Source organism: Castanea sativa, chromosome 11 (genome assembly GCF_040712315.1).
Source record: "Castanea sativa cultivar Marrone di Chiusa Pesio chromosome 11, ASM4071231v1".
NCBI lineage: Eukaryota > Viridiplantae > Streptophyta > Magnoliopsida > Fagales > Fagaceae > Castanea > Castanea sativa.
The window spans coordinates 34,549,801-34,555,559 of record NC_134023.1 but is presented as its reverse complement, the minus strand read 5'-3'; positions in this window follow the sequence as shown (position 1 = coordinate 34,555,559).

The window sequence follows — 5,759 nt, the reverse complement described above, 5'->3', positions numbered from 1 at the left end:
TTGCTGCCCCTTTAGCATGGTAGAGAGAATGGTGAAGGCTCAGAAGTATAAATGTAAGGAAAGCCAGAGGTAGTGGGAGTAGGAAGAGGAAGAGGAAGAGTCAAAAGATGATCTGAGATGAAGTTGGAGAACCTACAATCGTTAGAAAAGCCTAGCCATGAAAAAAAGAAGTCGAGGGGGTACCCTACCCAACAACAGGTTCACGAGATATACATATATAGGCCTTCGAATGCATCACTTGACCATGTCCTCGTGCAAATAAATCACGGCATTTCTTCAAGTGGCTTAGAAAGCACAGAATACCCCCGTACTAGAGAGGCTAAAAGACAAGTATTGCTTATTCCACCACGACCTTAGCTTAACACTAAGGATTGTTTTGATATGACGGAATAAATAGAAACTTCTATTAGACAAGGAAAGCTATAAAGTTTCGTTGGGTGGAGGAAAGAGTTGTGAACGACTCAAGACCAGGTGAGGAGGCACAGGGGTAAGATGAGGAACAAAGCCAACCGGAGAAATAAGGGTATAGTGGAAGAATTAGTTGGAAGGGTGTTGAGCTCATCCAAGAAGGCCTACACGAGCCGAGGCAAAATGTCTTATTGACCCAAAATTCAAACAAAAGTCCTCGACTAGATGAGTTTTCAAGTACATTAATAGAAACTGACCCAGGGGGTATAACATCCTCATGATGATGCTCTGATCAATATCTTGTTGATAGAAAATTGCAAGATTGTAAGAATCACAACCTGAGGGGGACTACCTTGGATTTTCCTTTTTAATGAATGAGGAGAAGGAATCTCTTGACTACAAATCTCAAGGTAGAAATCTTTTTTTTCTTCCAGAATCTAAGGAACTTATAATGGAGTCAAAATTAATTCAATTTGTATAGGAAACGTAAGAAAAATATATGAAATAATATTTATTCATGAATAATGAAAATTACATAAAAAGTTTAAATATAATTAAGTTACAGAACTTTGGTTCTAGATACAATCTAGAAAAGAAAATAATATAGTTATGTTTCTTAATTTTATTCTAACGCTCTGTTTGTTTCGATAGAAAATTTTGTGTAAAGATAGTTTTCTTTATTTTCCATTGTTTGGTAGTATAAAAAAAGATGAGTCAAAAGAAAACTATCTTTGATTAACATAAAAAGTATGGCTTATTTTTAGAAATTGTTTTCCATTAATTTTTTTTGGAAAACAATACTATTTCACGGTAAGCTAAATAAGATGAGTTAGGAGGTTGTTTTTCAATTCATTTAAAGTTGCTACCAAACATTAGAAAATGAGATAAATTTATAGAAAATGTTTCTTGGAAAATGACTTATTTTTTAGAAAACATCATTGTTGAAACAAATAGAGCATAAAAAAGAAAATGAAGAGGAGTTTAAAATAAAAAAATCTAACCTACCTCCAACACACTAAATTGGGGAGCTAAGTTCTAGTAGTAAAGGTATTAGGCACCCAACCTATATAATGCAAGTTGGTCTCCTAAATTATAATGGCCAAAGTAAATAATTCACCCATCCTAATTTCCTAACATAAATTTACATGATAAGGGAATAAAATAGCAAGATAACTAAAAATTACTTTTTTTTAAGAGTACAAAAAATTACTTCATGCATAGAAATTTTGCAAAATTGAAAATATAGATTGCGTGAAGTTCATCATGGAGCCATGAAAAAGAGGAAGTGGGTCTTAAGAATGAATATATTGATGATAAATGATACGATGATTGAGCCCACCCATGAGGTGAGAGAGATAAGGGCCACGAGTCCATCATGTGATGATAATGTCATAGACTATAAGCCCAATTCATGAGCTAACACGATTAGAGCCTTAAGTCCATCTTCTAAAGTGGCAAGATTTGGGCCTTAAGCCCATCCCGTGAAGTGGTGAAGAATAGTATATATGCTATGAGTCCAATTTAAAATCTAAGGAAAGTAGGGATAGTCATGGCTAGGATATGGGTTGGGTATACTCATACCCAACCCAATTAATTTATCCATGAATACCTAATTACCTTTCCCAATTAGTATCCGTACCCAATTGTTACTAGGTTTGTTTACTCATGAGTATCAATACCCTACCTAAATTCAATTTTTATAAAATCACCAAATATGCTCAAAAACCACTAAAAAGACCAAAATATTTTCAAAATCTCTAAAATGAGCAAGGTACCCATAAAACCTCTAAAATAGTCAAAATACCCTTGATATCTCTAAAATTGCAAATTATGCTCAAAAACCACTAAAATGACCAAAATATCTCAAAATCTCTAAAAAAAAGCAAAATACTCATGAAATCTTTAAAATGACCAAAATACTCCCCAAATCACCAAATATGCTCAAAAATCACTTAAAATTACCAAAATACCCACTCAGGTGGCAGGTATGACATATTTTTTTCTACTCAATTTAATAATAATAGTAATAAAAAAATTGTCCAATCCATGGGTTCAACTCGATCCATGTGGGTTGGGTTGGACTTATATGATGAGTTGGGTTGAGTTGAATTTTTTTTAACCCAGCATTGTAGGTTGGGTCAAAAAATCCTCTTAACCTGACTCGACCCAACCCAATCCATGCACACCCTAGCATTAAGAGAGTATCTTGTGTGCTTTCTTCAGGCTTCTGCGACATCACAACCAGTTGTCAATGTATATTTAAAATAATAGGAGCTGTCCAGTTAAAAGTTACTAGAGGTAAATCAAACCCTTTTTTGCCAACCTAAACATGTACTTGGAATCATTAATTTTTTTACTTGGATCGTTTCCTCTGTACTTGGATTTTGGAGGCATTATATAAATTAGTAAGTTGCTTGTGCGATGCACGGATATTTATCATAAAACTTTGTTACTAATGAGTTTATCATAAAAACTAATAATTATAAATTGCACACAAATATCTATTATAATTAATTTGTTCAACTAATGGGCAATAATTAAAACAACTTTAGAGTAATATTGTATAATAAAAGTTGATCGAAGCATATTAATTCTTTCTATATTATTGATTTTTATTATGTGATGTAATAAAAAGCCTCATTACGAAATCTTATTTTTTGTTCGTTTCTTGAATGCTCTGTTATTGTGGTATGGTGACACTTGTAATGCTTGTTGAGGGGTATCTTGAGCTTTCATCACTTTTCCTTTTGTTGCATAATTTGTGTTAATTACTAATGAATTGGCACCAGGAGATTCTTGATTGAATCTTACCAAGTTTGAACTTTGTTGCTAAGATTTTTCATAGGTATTTGCATTCATATTAAATTTCAATGATGTGACAAATTTTTGTAAATGTTTTAATATTTTTTTTTTGTTAATTTTGGAATAGTTCAGCAAAAAGAATTAATATAGCATATTGTATTGTGTATTTTTTTTTCCATACATTTTTTTCATTTGAAGGTGTATCAAAAATCTTAACAACTATGTAATTTTCAAAACCATCCTTTAGATTGAATTCATTCAAATAAAGTAGGAAAATCCATTTTCTTTTCCTATTTTTTTTTTCAAATCATGGGGGATTCCTTCTACAATATTAATATTTTTACAATAATTTAAATAAGTTATACCTCAGTTCGTTTTTAAGCAAGATCTCTTGTAGATTTATTTAGGATTTTCTCGACATCCCAATCAAATATCTCAAAAGTTGTTTTGTTAGTTGCATCAAAAACTTCAATTTGAATCTTGTAACTGAAGTAGTTTGTAATTGTATATATATAATAGTTATAGTGAGATGAATATATTATAAATATTTAGAGAGTATGTAGTTAATGTGAGTGCCTCTAACCTTGGGATAGAAAGATTTGTTTTTGTTTCACATTTTGCACACTGAAATGATCCTGTTTGTGGTTTGACATTCTTTTCACAAAACACGCATGAAATGTAATAGCAACCCATTGTTGTATCAATGTTATTTATTGTTGCAATACCCTAGCCGTTCTCATCTTGCAATGAACTTTGAAATTTATATGTATTATTTTTTTAATGTAAATAATATGATGAATAATTATTTTTTTAATGTAAATGATGAGTATAATTTGAAATGATTAACAAACCTATTTCGTAGGATCTCATTCAATGCATTTTATCGTTACTATTGTCTTCATATTCTTCAAAGATAAATTTTCCTATGAAAATTGTTTTGCATGTATTTTTGGTACTTCTTTTATAGGATCATGTTTTTTACCATTCCTATCATTGAATTTTTTTTTAAAGAAAATATTAAGTAAATGACATTTTGCCAATTATTTCAGCAATCTCAGGGACTCAAGATTTAAATATATTTTTGTTGCACAAGTTGATGGCAAAGAGAATTTGTTTGCATAAATTGCATAGAACATTATTAATAAACAAAAGTTTATTGATTTGAAATTGGGGAAAAATGAAGACATGATTTCATGAGAATGAGATTTTCTAGAAGTATCAGCTATACAAAATGAAGACATGATTTTATGAGAATGAGATTTTCTAGAAGTATCATTTTTTCGTGGGGGAGGAGGAAGAGAGTTTGTAAGTGGGTAAGAGTTTTGACTTTGATTTACACGTGGAAATAGTCAAACATGGGTCATAATATGTAAGGTAATAACTAAGCTTGAGTGATAAAAAATGCTACCTTATATAATAGTAGAAAGAAGTTACTATGATTTATTGAGTAACAGTAAAAAAATTTAATAAAAAGAGGTAAAAAAAAATGCTAAATTTATATAATAGTAAAAAAAAGTTATCATAATCTATTGGGTAACAGTAAAAAAAACTTAATGAAAAAGGTAAAAAGGCTAAATGCAACATTAGAGTGTCGCATGACAATACCTCATGCACTCTCGTATAAGGTCACTGTTTTTATATATATATTGATTGATGATATGTAGTTAAGTTTTTCAGTTTCAACCCTAATCTTTGTATTTGTATTTGTGACAAAACTCTTTTAGTGCATTTGATTTTTGGTTTTGTGAAAGTGTCTTATATCACTATTGTAATCTTTCTAAAATTTTAGCTTCATCACTACCCATGAACATAGGCCTAATATTGAATTATGTAAATCCTTGGCGTTATATTATGTATAGTTGTCTCTTTGTTTCTTTGTTTGTTGTTGTTGTTTTTTTTTTTTTTCTCTTTTTTTTTTCTCATTTTATAAAGATTTAGATTTATCTTCGTAGATTCTGGGTCAAAACTCAAAACATGTGTCAATGAGGGTTGTAATTATTGCAAATTAATTAAGAATTTTTTTTTTTTTTTGAGTTAGGAGCTACTTGAAGGCTGCACAAGCCTTGCACAAGCAATTATTAAAATCACGTAGAGACTTAGATTAACCATCACTGAAACTAGATTATGGATTTTGCAATCTTGATTCCATTTGGAGAATAAATTGATTGTTGGGTTTAGATCCCGGTCAAAACACTGTATTTAGCTAGTTTTAACTAGATTATGGAAGCTTTAGGTTAAATACATAATCATCAATATCATACAAGTGAGAAAATTTAAATGAGACATGATATGATGACCTACAAAACTAATAAAACAAATCATTCATAGTAAACAAACTTGTGGGGACCAATCCCAAGATGAACAAATCCACTATCAAATAAAAGTTCACATATTAAATAAACCTATTCTTTGTAAACTTAACTATAGTTACCCAATTGAGATTTAAGATCCATAGATGTCTCTGATATGGATGTGCTCCAAATGTGAACCTCCAATCCACGACTTCAAGACTACCCTTGAATGTTTGCTTTAATGTAGACCTCTAGTCT